The sequence below is a fragment of the Cryptomeria japonica genome, chromosome 1, assembly GCF_030272615.1.
Source record: "Cryptomeria japonica chromosome 1, Sugi_1.0, whole genome shotgun sequence".
Taxonomy (NCBI): domain Eukaryota; kingdom Viridiplantae; phylum Streptophyta; class Pinopsida; order Cupressales; family Cupressaceae; genus Cryptomeria; species Cryptomeria japonica.
The window spans coordinates 17,885,454-17,902,899 of NC_081405.1; the positions used below are offsets into that span (position 1 = coordinate 17,885,454).

General features: G+C 33.8%; 1 protein-coding gene across 7 annotated transcripts in view; it reads left to right on the top strand.

Annotated features, from left to right (window-relative positions):
• The first annotated feature begins 9,847 nt into the window (after positions 1-9,847).
• The window catches only part of LOC131068215 (uncharacterized), a 56,645-nt gene continuing 49,046 nt past the window's right edge, over positions 9,848-17,446 (top strand). For 3 of the 7 annotated variants that reach the window (XR_009111959.2, XM_058003402.2, XM_058003407.2), the window contains exons 1-2: positions 9,850-10,024; positions 10,140-10,190. The gene's annotated coding sequence lies outside the window, so the exon portion shown is untranslated. Of the gene's footprint in view, positions 10,025-10,139; positions 10,191-11,009; positions 11,157-17,446 lie in introns of those variants that run through there. The other 4 variants (XM_058003400.2, XM_058003398.2, XM_058003399.2 and 1 more) reach the window with 3 other exon arrangements.

Below are 17,446 nucleotides of genomic sequence, written 5' to 3' on the forward strand. Positions count from 1 at the left end.
ACTACACTCAAATATTGGAATAAAACAAGGCGTAGTGATAGTTTATTCTGATAGTCAAAGTGCGATTTGCCTAGCTAAGAACCAAACATTTCACCCTCGAACCAAACACTTTGATGTTCAATATCATTTTGTCAAAGATATGGTTGAAGGTGGCAGGGTGAAGTTGGTCAAGGTAGAGACTTTGATGAATGTTGTAGATTCTTTAACTAAGTCCGTGAGCATGGAGAGTTCAAACAGTGTTCAAAGTCTATAGGCCTCATGGTCCTAATAATTAAATTAGGGTGTAGATACTCCCTTGGCTCTTGCAAGGTGTTTGACAAGTGGGAGAATGTTAAGAAAATGATGTCTCTGTTAGGTCCCAAAGACAACTAAGAGGGGGGGGGGGGGGGGGGGGGGTGAATCAGTTGTCTAATAAATTCAAACCAAAAACTTATTAACCAACTTAATGCTTAATACCGGTAAGCCAGTTAAGTATGTCGGTAGACAGTATTAACAGTAAATTGCCATACCGGTAAGAATTAATGCATGAAACATAAACACAAAGTCATCCACAACACATGACACCAATATTTGTATGTGGAAACCCTGTAAGGGGAAAAACCACGGTGGGAAACCTTACCCACAATCAGATGATACTACTGCAGATAGTAAGTGTACAAAGAGGGGTCTGCACATGTAGAAAGGCCAACAACCTAGAGCTCACTACTCAATCACAAATGGGAGTCACACTGACTACAGTTGGATGGTTAAATCCAATAAGAATGTACTATACAAAATTGCATCTTCATACGCTGAATTCAGTATCGGTGTAATGCTGATATGCTTCTACAAAAACCTAACTTCACCTTCAGATGATGTCTTCGTGTATGCCTCTGCTTGATCTCGCATATACCTTCACTCAAATCTTTTTCGCATTCCACACTTGATCTTACAAATAAGATCTTACATTTATACCATACCCTAAGACCAATTTTAGTAGGTCGGCTCTACAAGATATTACAATAAAACATTTTACAAATAATATAATATCCGATGCAATAACTGATAAAACATGTCGGCTTAATGCATTTATAACAATAATAAATCATCTCCATAGCATGCCATGCTGATCTGGAAAAGATAAACCTGCCGGTGTAACCCTAGATAACCTGTACCTATTTGCCGGTAAAGGCAAATATGCAAATAAGAATATATCAATGATTAGTACTTCAAAATAAAGTGTCCACATGATGTCTTCGACATTACCAAGTGTCTTCCATGTCATTCCAGGTACCGGTGAACATTATATCCTGCTGGTTGATCATATACTAGTAACCGTTGCACAGATTACTGCTTGCCGATGAATGTTGCTGGATCTCCAAAGTATGTGTATTTAGTAGGTGTTGACATCAATGACAAAACCATACCAAAATACCAACAGTCTCAACCTTACATTTATATAAAATTACTATTTATAGTAAGTTTTTATTTGAGCACGAATTGGTTCAAAATTTTCCCCACAACATGCCAATAAATTTTTGTTGCAAGATCATGTCTACTTTTGAAGATATTAAATTTTTATTTTTGATGCTATGAATGAAAGTTTCAAAGTCAATTTTGAAGGCCTCAGAGGCTCTGAAATGACTTGAAAGTGTTTGTAATTGGTGTAATCGATTGCAGTTAAACTAGCATATATACCTTAAATTTTAATTTAATCTATATAAAATACGCCGAGAGATATCCTTCTCAAGGCGCCTATTTGACTCTAGGGTGTAATTTCATTAAAAATAGGCGCCTCGAGAAGGATATCTCTCAGCGTATTTTATATAGATTAAATTAAAATTTAAGGTATATATGCTAGTAGCAATCGCGCGACGCGACATGGAAAACATAAAATAAATCAATATATAATTATATAGTATCTTTTTATTAAAACAATTATATTATAATATTATTATATTATTAAGTGGAGATATATGAAATTTTATATATCTATTTAGACTATTTTTAATAATATATATGTGTTGCGAGATCAAACCAAATACTAAAATGTATATTAAACTTTATTTAATGGCAAGTATTATGGCTATGGTTAGCGTTAGGGTTAAGGTTAGTGTTATGGTCGGGGATAAGTTTTACATCATGGGTCGGGTTAGGGTTATGATTAGGGTTAGGGTTTGGGTTATGATAATGGTTAGGGTTTATATCACAGTTAGGGTTAGCATCAATGTTAGGGTTTGGTTTTGATTTAGGATTATGGTTAGGGTTAGGGTTAGGGTTATGGTTATGGTTTAATAGAAGGTTAAATTTATGGTTAGGGTTTAGTGTTAGGGTTACAATTATCTTTAGAATTTACATCAAAGGTAGGGTTAGGGTAAGCATAACTACAATTAGGGTTAGGGTTATAATTATAATTGGGGGTATGGTTAGGATTAGGATTCAGTTTATGGTTATGTTTTAGATCAGAGTTAATGTTAGTATTATGGTCAAGGTTAAGGTTTACATCATGGTTAGGGTTTTGATTAGGGTTAGGGTTTAAGGTTAGGTTAGGATGATGGTTAGGGTGTAATCAAGGTTAGGGTTTTGTTTTGGTTTAGGATTATGGTTAGGGTTAGGATTTACAATTATGGTTAGGATTATGGTTAGGGTTAGGGTTTAGCGTTAAGGTTAAGTTTATAGTTAGGGTATAGTGTTAAGGTTACAATTAGGTTTAGGGTTTACATCAAAGTAATCCGAGTTAGAATCATGTTTATGGTTATGGTTCAATTACATTAAGGTTAGGATTAAATTAGTATTAAAGTTCAATTAGTATTAGGGTTTGGGCTAGATTAATATTAGGAATAGATTAGGATTAAATTTCAATTTGGGTTAGGGTTAAGTTCAGGGTAGGATTATTGTTAGGGTTGGGGTTTAGATTTTAGTTAGGTTAGCCTAATGATTAGGGTTAATTTAAGGATTATGGTTAGGGTTATGGTTAGGTTTATTGTTTACATCAGTTGGGATTAAGGTTAGGTTTAGGATTATAGTTAGGGCTATAGTTAGGATTATGGCTAGGGTTAGGGTTAAGGTTAGGATTAGGGTTAAGGTTAGGGTCATGATTAACATCATGGTTAGGCTTAGGTTTAGGCTTAGAGTTAGGATTTATATCATAATTAGGGTTAGGGTTTAAGATTGAGGCTAGGGTTAGGGTTATGGTTTGGGTTAGGGTTCAAGGTTAGGATTAGGATTATGGATAGGATTTGTAACTCTTAGGATTAGGGAAAGGTTTTGAGTTAGGGTTAGGGTTTTGGTTAGGATCATATTCTAGGGTTAGGGCCAAGGATTATTGTTAGTGTTAGGGTTAGGTTTATGTTTAGGCTTAGGGTTACAGTTATCATTAGGATTATGTCTAGGATTAGTGTTTACATTATGGTTAGAGTTAGCGTTAAGGGCTAGTTTTAGGATTAATGTTAGTTTTTATATCATGGCTATGGTTAGGGTTAGGATTTGCATCATGGTTAGGGTTAGGGTTTAGGGTTTGAGTTATAGTTAGGTTTAGGGTTATAATTATGCTTATGCTTAGGGTTAGGGTTTACAACATTCTTACGATTGGAGTTTAAATCATGGTTAGAATTATGGATAGGGTTAGGGAGTACATCATGGTTAGAATTATGAATAGGGTTAGGGTGTACATCATGGCTAGGGTTAGGTTTAGGGTTATTTTTCAGGAAACAACTATCCAACACTTAGGATGCACAAAGATATCAATACCCTTCATTTATTATCAATACATTGTAATAGATGATTGGTGGATCCTAAGGGTTGTAGAGTCATTCCCTATTTTTAGAGTTAGGATTTAGGGTTATGATCAAGTTAGGTTAAGGTTAGGGCTATGATTAGGGTAATGGTTTAGAGTTGTGGTTAGGACTATGGTTTATGGTTATGGTTACAATTATGGTTTACATTTTGGTTAGGGTTAGGGGTAAGGTTATGATTATGGTTAGGCTTAGGTTTTAGGGCTATGATTAGGATTGTTGTTAGGGTTAGGGTTAGGGTTATGGTTAGGATTTTATTTAGGATTTACATAATGGGTAGGGTTAGGTTTAGGTTTAGGGCCAGGGCTAGGGTTAGGATTTACATCATGGTTATGTTTAGTTTGAGGATTAGGGTTAGGGTTAGGATCGTGGTCAGGGTTAGGGTTAGGTTTAGGGTTTGTGTTGAAGTTAGGTATAGGGTTACATTTATGGTTATAGTTTACATTTAATGTAAAGGTTAATATTAAGGCTAGGGTTAGGGTTTAATATTAAGGTTATGGTTTACATAATGGCTAGGGTTAGGTTCAGGGTTAGTGTTAAGGTTAGGGTTCTATATACCTCATGGTTATAGTTAGGATAAGGATTGTGCTTAGGTTAATGATTTAGCATTATGATTACAATTAATTCTTAGGATTATGGTTAAGGTTTACATCATGGTTAGGGTTATGTTTGGGTTAGGAGTTTGGGTTAAGATTAAGATTATGGTTTCAGTTTACATCGTGTTTAGGGTTTGGGTTGCAATAAAGTTTAGGGTTAGAATTATGGTTAGGCTAGGGTTAGGATTTGGTTTTATTACATAAGGGTTCAAATCATGGTTAGAGATAGGGCTATGTTTAGGGTCTAAGGCTATGGATAAAATTATGGTTAGGGTTTACATCATGGTTAGGGTTAGTGTTAGGGTTTAAGATTATTGTTAGTGATATGGTTAGGATTAGGTTTACATAATGCTTAGGGTTAGTGTTAAAGGGTTTAACGTTAGGGTTAGTATTATAATTAGGGATAGGGTCTACATCATGGTTAAGGTTAGGGTTAGAGATAAATTACGGGTTATGGTTAGGGTTAGGTTTTAGGGTTAGGACTAAGGATTATTGTTAGGGTTATAGTTTAGGGTTATGGTTAAGTTAGAGATACATTTAGCGTTAATGGTTAAGGTTATAGTTAATTAGAGTTAGGGTTCAATTATGATTAGGGTTTTGGGTTATGATCAAATTTAGGGTTATAATTATGGTTAGGTTAGGGTTAGGGTTATGTTTAGGGTTTCATTTTATTTATAAGGGTTTAAATATGTTTAGGGTTGCGATTTACACCATGCTTAGGGTTAGGTTTATTGTCTAGGATTTGGATTAAATTATTGTTAGGGTTTACATCATGGTTAGGGTTAGTGTTAGTTTAAGATTTTTGTTAGTGATATATCTAGGGTTAGGTTTATATCACGCTTACAGTTAGCATTAGGGTCAAGGGTTAGGGTTAAGATTATAGTTAGGGATAGGGTCTACATCTTGGTTAATAGTTAGGGATAGGGTTTTGAGTTAAGGGTTAATGTTATAGTTAATTAGATTTAGGGTTTAATGATGATTAGGGTTTGATTATGGTGAGGGTTTAATTATGATCAGGGCTTAGGGTAGACTATGGTTAGGGTTGAAAAAGTATTAGTGCTCAATAAGTATTAAAGTTCAATTAAGGTTAGGGTTAGAGTTGATTAGGATTAGGGTTAAATCTAGGGCTAGGGTTAAATTATTGTTAGGGTATAGTTTAACTTGTATCTAGGGCTTAATTCTAGGGTTATGGCTAAGTTTAGGGTTAAGTTATGGTTAAGGTTCAATTAGGTCTAGATTAGGTATACTGTCAAAGATAGGGTTTGATTATAATAAGTGGTTAAGTATAGTTACAAATATAATATATCTTAATTAGGGTTAGAATTATGATTATGATCCGATTACTTCAGGCTTAGGGTTAAATTAGATTTATAGTTTAATTAAGGTAAGGGTTTGCGCTAGAAGTAAATTAGGATTAGGGTATAGTTAGAGTTAGGGATTGGTTTAGGGTTAGGGTTCAAGTTGTAGGCAATGTTTAATTATAGGGTTAGAGATAAGTTTTGGTTTAGGTTTCAATTATGGTGAGATTAGGTTTTTATGGTTAAAGTTATGGTACAATTGGGGTTACTATTGTAGGATTATGCATTAATAAAAATCTTCATTACGTACAATTCTTATGATTTTTTCCCTTTATTTCACTAATTTTATGAAATACATACCTTTAAAATTTGTTCTCATAAAATAAACACATTTTTCAATAGCTTAAATTTTTTTAATTAAAATTATTTTCTTTTAACCTTTTAATTTTTTTATAGATTCACTTAAAATTTTATAGAAAACTATTATAATGGAACTAATTTTTCAAATTTTCATAAAAAGAATTAAACATATACATGATAAATTAGAAACCATTTTTAATAATAATAATTTTCTATATTAAAACATATATTATTTTTAAATTTTTTGTGTATATATGCAACTTTGAGTTTTTGAATTTAGAAATATTATATTTATACAATTTAAATTATTAACATAAACATTGTTTTTCATGTTTCTAAATTAAAAATTATATGTTATTTTTTAAATTTTTGTGTAACTCAACTAACAATAAATAGAAAAATAAGATAAATTAGAAACTTTATAATAAATATATTTTTATATTAGATATTACATAGTATTTTTGAAATTGTTTAGTATATTTAGATTTTTTGAATTTAGAAACATTATATTTTTATTATATTTGTATGGTTGAAGTTTAGAAACATAAAAATTCTTTTTTTTCATTTTTTGAATATACAATGTTAAGATTTGGAAACATGAATTTTTTTATTGATCTTTCTAAATTGAAAATTAAGATATTTTCCTCTTTTTTTTTTTTTTTTTTTTTTCAAAATTTGCTTCTATTTTCATTATTCCTATTTTAACTTTTCTAAAGAAAAAATAATTAACAATAATATCCTATGTAGGCAACATTATCTTAATAAAAACCAAAAGTTATTAATATAAATTCAAAATATAGTAGACATTTTAAAATAGTTCAAACAAAATAATAGCGTAAAGGATTTCTTGTGGCAGACATGCATGCCTAATGGGGAAGCATGCATCCAGACATATGTTCATGCAAAGCTAATTATAAGATCCTCACAATACTTGAGAATACCCAAATAGATATATGATTGGCAAAACCAGAGATAAGAGAGAAAAGAAATGGACAAAGGGTAGAGACTGAAGTGATGGGACAATCATTCAAATAAGTCCATAAATGATTAATACAAGGAATAATTTTTTTTTTTGGGAATCAATAACTAACCCCAACTTTTAACAGGAAGAAGGATGGATAAGTAGAATTTTATGGATTTGTTGTGGCTCATACTGCAAGTAGCTCATATTGCAAACAACCACTTTGTCATATCCTACATGTGATCTTAATTGATATGATTCACTGTATGATGCCCAACGATGCTCAAATTATAATATTCAATATAGCACATGTATATCTTGAGTTCTCAGGATAAAGAAGCTCATAAATATGGACTACGATTTTCACGAGCTTATTTATCGTGACAGGGACGAGGGTTCTTATAGTCACTGATCTTTACAACAAAAAATGGGTGTCTTGCGATTATTCCTGATTCTGGAAATCAATGTCGTATCTATTCACTGGGAGTGGCCATCTTCAACTATGTGCTAGATATGAAAAAATATTGAAAAATAATCTTTTTGGGCTCAAAAGCCCACAATTTACCCTCTCTCTCCTATATGGCTTCCATTAAAGGGAAACATACCTTACTCTAGCTTCTCAAGTAATCTCATTATTTGCGTTCGGTTACTGCAAATCCATTGGTTGTTGTTGTTGATTGTCACTCACATTAATGGAACCCAGACCCTGCAATTAGGGCTTATGCACATTGAATTATGAAACTCCATGGGAACTGAAACTGTGGCCATCTATTACAATGTTATATGAATAACAACCAGATTATGTCAACTACCATACTAACTGATTATATAAACTTTAATACAGGTATTATTGCTAGCACTCATATGACATGCATTCACTGGAGAGGAAGACTATTTTTAGGCGTCCAAATATTGTAGCTGTTCATAACCTATGAAAGAAAAGTAAGCTCAAATAATATGAATAATGAAAGAAAACTAAATTCAAAGACAAACATACATTGTTCTTTCAGGAGTTCCAGTATAACAAAGATTGTAGCGATTGTGAGTTAAAAATAAAAAGTCTTTACTTCATTTAAATACATGATATCGAAGATGAAACTATAACGTCTGCTCTTCCACCACGTGGTAACGTTTTCTCTTCCACCTCAACAATAAAATGTAACATTCACGCCAACTAAGTGATTTTCAAATATAACATAAGTGAATTCATATTGTATTCGGTTGTTGAATGTGTGATTGTAATTGCCAGATTGTCTGTTGCGTTTGTAACTGTGAGAATGTGAATCATATAGCCAGATGATTCATTTTGTAACTGTCATTTGCACGACCACTTTGCATTTGTAGCTATCGTTAAAGAAACTACTCGGGTTGACAGCTTGGACGGTGACAACTCAGGTTAATCTTCACTTCCTCAGGAATACAAAGCACTTCTTTTTTCTTACACCGTTACTGGTGATGACCCCTATATGATGCCATTGTATGTTATGCCTCTCGACGTAATAAATAATGTCACAAGATTTTTGATGCTTCAAATTGTTTGTTAATCAGACACCCAATTCAAAAGTTATGGCCTCTGGAAGTTGGGTCTCCTAAAATAGGAAATATAAAAATGTTCGAGACCTATAAATGAGTTGTAAAGGGAGCTACACGTGTTGGTGTGTGTTTTGACACATCATAGGGTATCTAGGATTGGAGATAAGTTGGGCACCACTTTTTGGGTGGTTTTAGCTCATGATTTTGTAATACTATTTGACGGTTTCATGTATTGTATCTCCTATATATTAGGTATGTGAGATGGAAGTTGTGTAAGAGTCTTATAACTATTGAGTTGCCTTTGGATCTCTGTTGGTGATACTCCTATGAGAAGTTTGCTTTGCAAGTATATTGCAATATGTTGTTGATTTTTGACTAATAAATTGGACAACTTTTGGAGTGTGGGGTTTTTCCCTCGAAAGGGTTTTTCCCACATAAATCACTATGTTGTGGTATGCATGCTATTTATGTTTATTTTTGAAACTACTATAAAGATCTATAAAAGTTTACATTACCCTCCTCTCAAGATTAGTTTGGGAAGTTGTTCTGCTACCTTAGCTTCCTTACCGAATCAAAATAATATTAAAATTAATAAAAAATATAATTCTTTTAATAAGAAATCAAATTATCATATACAACTATCTTTAATTTCAAAATATGACATAATACAATAAATATTTTAATTATTTTCTAACCTTGCACATATTTCTTACACAATACATCTTTGTACTTTTAAATTAAACAATAACATAATTTAAACCTCCATACTACTATATGCACTTCCTATATCACTAAAACAAATATAAACTTTAACATATTTTTTTTTCAAAGTACAATAATATATAAATTTCCCCCTCTCAAAATTCACAAAAAACTATTATTCTCTTTGTTATAGGGGAAGGGGTCAATTACCATTCATTAATGTATATTGGAACATGCTAATTAAAAGCTTATTAAAAAAACATCTATTGGGTCAATAGTTACCCATTTGTATACCTAGTTGAGAAAAAAGTAACTAATTAGAAGAATTCTACAACTTTATTGATATTCATATCACATAATTATCGGATAAGTTGTGCAAATTTTGTGATGGTTAAAGTGAACGATCTAAAAGACAATAGAAAATATGTACCAGACTTTACCTCAAAATGATCACGTTTTGACCCTTAAGTACATAACAAATCCTACAACAAGAAAGAATTCAAAATAATAATAATTAGATTAAAATACATAAAAAAAAATATCATCAAAATGTAATTTAAAAACTTAAAATGTGCAAAGTTTAGAGATTATGTTGTAATAATTATGGGTTTGAAAAAATCAATCTTGCTCTAATAATTATGCTGTCGAGGTTTGTTTTCTTCTAATAAAAATTAGGAGTTTAATTGTCACAGCTCATATGCTGATTATCTGAAACGGTCTTAAGATCACTAAAACTGTTTAAATATCATTCATGGAGCGACGCCCAGTGCACTGTAAAAAAACACTTCTTCTCCAACTCAGGTAAGCCCCACTTAATCAATCGAGGCTAGGAATATTTATACATATTCGAGACCGGGACTTGGTTTTTGGTTTATTTGTTTTTCTGCTTCAATTCTCTTCTTACGCCTTGTGCTAGATTTTTGAAGGGGCCTTTTGATTTTCAGTGCTAAAGTTTTCTTCCTATAAGGTACGTCTTCAAATCTACTCTTTATAGGCACATTTGAAAGGAAAATTCTGTTGACCATAGGATTTGATACTTTGTTTGATTCCGTACATAATTTATCAGTGGACAAGTACGGATTCCATTCCACTCTTTTAGCTCAGCCCTAAATCAGTTTAAGGATCTGTATGTGTTGTAGTTCTTTGATGATGTTTCAGTAATAATAATGATACGAAGGACTACCTACGAAATTGCATTTCACTGCTGACAGAAAAAAAGACATATTGGTTAACTTTTGGTGGCAAGAACGGGTATATAGTAAAGGAAAATATTAAAGGAATGCTTGTCGCAAACATTTAATATATATCTTGCAGGAAATATGAAAAACCTTGATGTTAATGATCTCCGTTTCTGAAAATGTACATTTCTTAAAGGATCAAGCAATGAAGTCTATCACCCTGTTCAGTCACTGTGAAAGGGTTTGATGTGATGGCAAGAAAATTATTTCATTGAAGAAGGCTTGAGGTTGGTAGGATCGGTTATGAATTCATCACAGATTACCCTGGATCAAATCTTCTTGTCAAGGAAATAATAGTAGAATTGTAAACGAAAATCTGCCCATTGCCTGTTCATTGGGGGCACCCCCAAAATCGTAGGGACATGGATGAAGGAATGTAGATTAGAGGTTTAGGAACATGTATATTTGTAATTTGTAAATATGCATGATAATTTTAAAATTCATTGATGATGTATATGAATAGTAAAATGGATGAAATTGTGCAGCTGCAGTTAGGTATCGAGTTGCTCACCAAAATCATAAACTATACTGTAAGCAACTTTTGGTTAGATTTGCAGCTTTCTGTGATAAATGGCATCGCATACAAAGGTCCTAGAAACAAAGGAGATCAAGTACAAATTGGAATCACTTTATGTGTGATTCAGCTGCAATAACGTGTTTGCATAAAATCAATGCAAACTGTTTTGTTTTGTAAGGTATATATCTTCCACAATTCCCTGGAGATCTAACAGGAACACTACAACTGTTTAGTTTCATGATGCCATTAATTTTCTTACTTCAATAGCCAAGAAGAGAAAAACATCATACACAAAAAAGTGAAAACAAAATCAAGCAGAGCATATCACAGAAGATTTACACTGGAGAAAATAATTGTGGAAGAAACTTAAGAAGAGTAAGGTAGTTTGCCTCTTATTGTCTCTATTTATGTTGCAATTACAAGTTTACTGCCTTCTGGAGGCCTTCAAATACACAATCTTCCCTTCAAATGCACAATCTTTAGTGTAGCAGTAACCTAACACTCACAAAGCTTTTCAACTGGCCCTGATGCACACTTATCTTTATTGTACTCAAGTACCTATGTACAAATCTTAAGAAAACTGACTTGGAAAGAAGAATTTGTTGAAGTTTGCAGAACATGCACACCAGCAAGGTGAAAGAGCAAACAAAACACCTTCCACGAATAAGAGCTGCAAGAAAGATTTGCTATATTCCTCAAGTGCAAAGAGTATAGAATGAATTAAAAAAACAAAAGACTTGCTCTATAGAAAACACAGTGAAAACGTAATCTAAAAATAGGGAACTAAAATTATCTCCAAGAAGCCCTAAGTGAGCTTAACCTAAAAATAACATGCCTCCTAAAAATAGAATCTACCAACATCTTCTGTTAAGTGAAACTTTAAGGTGGCACGAAAAAGCTTGAAAAAGCAAAGATAGGTTCCAACAACTAGGCTTGATGAGGTACCCATGAACATAAAGGGAAATCTCTCATAACTAGAGAAAAGAAGAAAACCACATGAGACAAAACTCCTCTCCAAAAGAGAGATGCAAACATAAAGCATGAAAACAACTGAAGGAAGGAAGGCCCCATGAAGAGTTCCCAAGGACAACTTCCTTCACCCCAAGCATCAAGTGCAACAAAAGGTAATGAGGTGATGCTAAAGGTTTTGTGAAGATGTTTGCAACTTGCTCCTCTGTAGGTATGTAATCCAAGGTGAAAAAATCATCTTGAATCAACTGCTGAATGCAGTGCATGTGGATCTCCATATGCTTAGTCCTCAGATGCTCCATTGGGTTGTGAGAAAAGTGAATGGCACTTTGATTGTCACACCAAAGAATAGTGGGACTATTAGGATGGAAACCTAACTTCGTGAATAATTGATGAAGCCATTAAACCTCTTGGCTAGCTAAAACTACTGCTCGATACCCAGCCTGCATAGATGATAATGCAATAGCAGATTGCTTCTTGCAAGAATATGCAATTAGGCCAAAACCAAGGCAAAAAACAAAGCCAAAAGCAGACTTCCAATAATTAACATCACCAACCCAATATGAGTCAATTGAGCCAACGATCCGAGATTCTCTTGATGTATAATGAATACCATAATGAGAGGTGCCCTAAATATATATCAAAATACACTTGGTAGCCTTCTAGTGACTCATGTAGATCGTGAGAGAAACAAGAGACCAGACCAACTGCAAAGGATAGATCAAAACGAGAATGTGTCAAGTACAAAAGACTGCCAACCAACTACCTATATAATGTAGCGTCAACTGAAGAAGAACAGCTAGAAAGCAATACAACACTTGATTGAAATGGTGTGGGAGCAAGCTTGCAATCAAGCATGCCAAATCTTTGAAGCATGTCAAGAGCATACTTATGCTGAAAAATGGAAATCCCATCCAAAGACTAAATAACTTGTAAACCAAGAAGTAATGCAGAAGGTTGAGATTTGTCATGTCAAACTGCTCCATCAATGCTCTCTAAAAACTTTGGATCATTGAAGAAGAACTGCCTTTAAGAATCAAATCATCCATAGAAGCACAAGGTTCAAAAGATCATCCTCCTGTATTTAAGTGTACATCGTGGGATCAATATGACAACATGTGAAACTAGAGGAAAGCAGAAAAGTGTCGTCTTCTCATACCGAGTCCTAGAGGGAGACAATATAATGAAATATGAAGTCTACAAACTAGTGAATAGTCCTGCACAAAACCGTATGGCTGCTCCATATAAATCTGCTCATGAAGGTCACCATGTAGGAAGGCACTCTTCCCATCCATCTAATAGATTGACCATTCCTGTGAAGCTACAAGTGAAAGTACAAGACGAGTAGAATCCATCTTGGTAACATGAGCAAAGGTATCATAATAGTCAATGCCTTAGATTTGTGAAAACCCCTTTGCAACAAGACGAGCCTTGTACTTATCAATGGAACCATCAACAACATATTGGTGAAGAATACTCCTCTACTATGTTCCACCAAGTTTCCGGGATGCAAGGACGTGTTTCAGGCATGATATTTTTTGAGGTCATTTTTGGGGACACCAGGGGACAACAAAGGGGACAGCTATATATTTATTTTAAAAATATATGAAAATTTCAAATGTTCATATGATGACATTCAGCACATCATTTGAAGATGCAAGGTTGGGAAAAACAACAAATTTGTTGATCAAGATCCATTGTCGAAGAACAAATACCTATTGTTGAGGGGTTTTGTGTTGTTCTTGGGTCCCATAGGCTGCTTGGGGCTCTTGGACATTATTAAAATCTTTCATTCATTCATTGATATCTACATTATAGAATCCTTAAAACACAACAATAGAGTTTACATTAGAGTTGAACAAGTTAATATTTAATTGCTTCCATAATTCATCTCAATGTGCATATGGTATAAAATTGAAAAATAGTAATAATTCGTACACAAAGGTGCCGAAGGTTACAAGTTTGCACTACAAATGTTAAAATGACAAAGTCACAAATGTCAAAAATTGTAAAACATAATGATGGAAAGTATGATGGCTGCCTCTAATTGATGCTGGTTTTTCCAATAGCACCTCCAAACCTTGCCGCTTTGTCTCTCGAACTTAGTTGCATTTTTTTTTAATGTAAAAATGAATTCAAATGCTACTCATGGAGTGTTATGTTTAGTCATGTTAGGGTTAGAGGGGTGTTGGGGCCAAAAACATCATTTAAAAATGTTTATTTTTTTTAAATTTTTTTGAGCATTGGAAAAAGGGATGACTGGCTGTCCCCATCATGTTTTTGGGAAGTCCTCGCTGATTGGGGATGTTTTGCTTGCAATTTTTTTAATTTTTGGGACACCTTGGAAATGTCTCCAAAGTGGTGATAGGGGCTGAAACCTTGGTGGATGCATCCCTATGTACCCTTGGTCCTCTACCATAGCCCTATCCCATTAAGAAATACTTGCTGTATTTGAAAACTTTTGAGGATCATTCGAAATGACATGACTCAAAATGCTAACCCTAGATGTCTGTGAATGAGTACAATAGGGATTTGAAGGATTGCTTGACCACTACATCAATAGTACGACAAGTCCACTTGGGAACAAGTATATTTGGAGGTGATGGTAGAACTGGAACACCATCCTCATCCTCAAGAGATGAAGATGGAGGAATAGGAAGTGATGGAGAAGCTGGTGATGAAGAGTCCATCAGAGGATAGTGCTCATCAAACTAAACATCTTGTCTAAACAAAGACCTCTCTGGAAATAGGATCAAATAACATGTACGCCTTAACATCCTTTCAGTAGCCAACAAAAATGAATTGTTGGATTTTCCTCTTCATGGCTTTCCATTAAGCATTTGGAATAAATGCTCAAGCCTGACTACCAAAAACTCTGAATGAAAATGCACGGGCTTGACATGGGACCAAGCCTTCTTAGGAGTTAAATGTCCTAATGCCTTATGGGGCATTCAATTCTGAATTAGCATAATTCACTACCTCAACCCAAAAATAAGAATCCATATCTCGAGATTGAATAATATAGTTAGCTATCTCTTGTAAAGATCTATTCTTTGACTTAGCAATACCATTTTATTGAGAGTGTATGGAAATGTGAGCTGATGCTGAATGCCATGCTCAGTGCAAAAGTCCCTTAAAGCCTGATTAACATACTCCTTCCATTATCTATATTTATCCTCTTGATAGAAAGTCCATATTGCTTCTCCACAAATGCCTTGTAGATCCAAAAAGAATCAAAGACATCACTCTTGTACTTAAGAAAGTACATCCATGTATGTTTGGAGAAGTCATCAATGAATGTGATCACATATTCGGCCTTTGAAAAAGGAGTTGGGAATGACATGAGATCACTATGAATCAACTCTAAAGGTGCCTTTGCACATGTGGCTCTACTTGAAGGAAAAGAATCCTGGTGGTGCTTACTGTTGTGACGTTTTCACACATCGCCCCATTGCAAATGGGGATCCCTCTTTTTTCGTTGGTTAGCTTAGTGTTTTTGTTTAGTTGTCTTAGCTTGGCAACAGTCTTAGCCTTTTGCTTATGAGAGGGATAAGTCTTGTTGGTCCAGAAGAATTTTCTTGAGTTGAAATGTTGTCAAGTTAGGATGATCGTGAAATTTGCCAAGTGTTGAATTCAAATTGTGAAGAATCCAAAGTCGACCTTGGATTTTCTTTGGAAATCCAAGATCAAGGTCAAAATCCTCAATCAAGTTTGGAAGTTCTTGAATTGAACGGCAAAATCTGTTGGAACGATTCAAGAAAGGATTGTAATCCCCATCAAAATATGGATTTCTTTTTTTAATTTGCAAACGTTTGTCAAGGTCTAGATAGATATCGATTTTCCTCAATCCTAATGTGAAATAAGGAATTCCAACCCCTGAGCGAATTTGATCCAAGTGTTTCTCATTTGAAGGTGGAATTATTATTGGAATTGTGGATTTTAACTATGAAGAGTGCAAAATTTTGTGAATTGGGAAATTGGTTTTTGAGGATTCATGGATTTATTCCTTGATATTTTTATTGGATTTTACTTGAATTTATTCTTAAACTTGGAACAATTTTCCCAATTTATCCTTGAATTCATGTTGAAAATTTGTTTTCCAAATCCTTGAAGTTCAATTTTATAGGAATCCTTGTTTTTGGACAAGTAATCAACATTTCACCTTAGTTGTCCTTGAAAATCCAGATTTTGATAAGTGATTCCTTAAATTCTTGGATTTTCTTTCACAATTTCACATGGGGATCAAATTTCCATTAAGATTAGTTTCCTTGTTTTCAAATGAAAATCCATCCAAGAAAATCATCATTTTTTCAAATTCCTTATCCAAAATTGCAACTTTGTCCTTATTTTTGATCAAAAACTTGGAATTCTTGGAATAAATCACTCAAAATCCTTGTGGAGGTTGTTATTCCCTTCAAAGAGCAAATTTAATTGAGTAATCACTCAAAAATCCGCATGAGACATGGATTTCCACCCTAATATTCCTTGTTTTTTTGGGAATTTTGAATCAAAATGAGTGGAAAATCTAGATGCAAGGGGAATTTCTGCTGGGATTTTATCCCTATTTTGCCTCATAATTGGAATTTTTGGAATCAAAATCCCTTTGAAAATCGAATTTCCTATGAGGAATTGGAATCTTCAACTTGTTAATCCTTGTTTTTAGCCTAAAATTGAAATTATTGTCATCAATTATCCTGATGAAAGTAGGAATTCCTAATTTCCTTGATCAAAAATCCACATGGGAGGTGAGATTCCTCCCTCATTTATCCTTGTTTTAGGCATGAAATTGGGAATTTTGTTTCAAGAATTCCTTATCCTAATCGAAGTTCCCCTTTGGAAAATCCAGATGCAAGTCAAATTTCCCCTTGAATTGCAAGTGAAAAGGATTAAATGCTGAGCGCTCCCTTTATTAGTAGCAATTTGAAATTAAAAAAAATTGAAATGAAGGCTGGCTGACTAGACAAACCAAGGCAAATTCAAATTTTAAATTGCAAATTAAAATGTCTATGGATGTTTTAAAAGCAAGGCTGGCCTTGCTAGGAAGGGATGCGACCTTATCTTGAGGGAATATAATTGAAAGGTGGCATTAATCATTCTAACAACAATTCAAATTCAATTCACTCAGAAATAGAACAAGGAGCAGAGCTGTGAATTGAGGAAGGTTTTATCAATTTTGTCAGCAAATTTTAATAAAAAAATTGGGATTTCAAGGTGCGAATTGGAGGAGCAGAGCTACAATTCAAAAAATTCAAACATATTTCAAATCGAATTTCAGATATTTTTGAGGCAAATTTGGAGTGAACCCCAAGCAAATTACATCAGACCTGGAGTGAGTTATTAAGTGGGTATTTGAGGCAGATTTTGAAGTGATTTTTCACCACTTTGCAAGCAGAATCAGAAGTACCAATTTGACCAGACTCAAGAAGGGTGAATTTTTTAATAAAGTGGAGACGAACACCTTGATTTGGAGCGAGTTTCTTCAGCACATCAATCAATTTC